The sequence below is a fragment of the Meriones unguiculatus genome (genome assembly GCF_030254825.1).
Source record: "Meriones unguiculatus strain TT.TT164.6M chromosome Y unlocalized genomic scaffold, Bangor_MerUng_6.1 ChrY_unordered_Scaffold_25, whole genome shotgun sequence".
Classification (NCBI taxonomy): domain Eukaryota; kingdom Metazoa; phylum Chordata; class Mammalia; order Rodentia; family Muridae; genus Meriones; species Meriones unguiculatus.
This window is the reverse complement of record NW_026843710.1, coordinates 14,060,429-14,061,257: the sequence shown is the minus strand read 5'-3', so window position 1 is coordinate 14,061,257 and position 829 is coordinate 14,060,429.

Sequence of the window (829 nt, the reverse complement as noted above, 5' to 3'; positions counted from 1 at the left end):
GAATAAACCAGACCTAACACTTCACAAAAAAATGGGTAAAATCTAAATATTAGGAAACTATGAGGGCTTGAAGGTTGAGGAAGCAGTAACTATTGACCAGCAATGTGTTCTAAGTTAACCAAATCCATTCTCTGTGTGGTAAAATGGTTATACAGCAAGCAATAATAAAAGATGAACCAATAGTAAATATTAATCATCATCTACAACATACCATTGTGAAGCCATTATACAATTGTGACATCATTACACCATTGTGATGTCATATCATTGAGAAAATATATAATAGCATTGTGATGTCATAAAAGCATTATGATGTCATAATAACATTATCATGTCATAATAACATTGGGATATTATAATAACATTGGGATGTCATAATACCATTGGGGTATCATGACAAAACTGTTATGTCATCATACCATGGTGATGTTCTAATACCATTGGGAGGTCATTATAGCATTGTGATGTCATACTATTGTGATGTCATAAAACCATTGTGATATCATTATATCATTGTGATGGCATAAATACATTGTAATGATATAATAGTACTTGCGGTCATAAAGCCACTATGAATTAAAAATTCCATTGTGATGTCCAACAACAATGATGTTGTAATAGTATTGTGATATCATAATATGATTGTGATATGATAATAATAACATATCATGATAACATTGTAGTATCAAAATTGCATTGTTATGTTATATTATCATTGTGATGTTATATTTCCATTGTGATATCATATCATAAGAGATCATAATAACATTATGATATCATAATAGCACATTAAATTCATAACCTCATTGTGATGTCATAATAGCAGTTT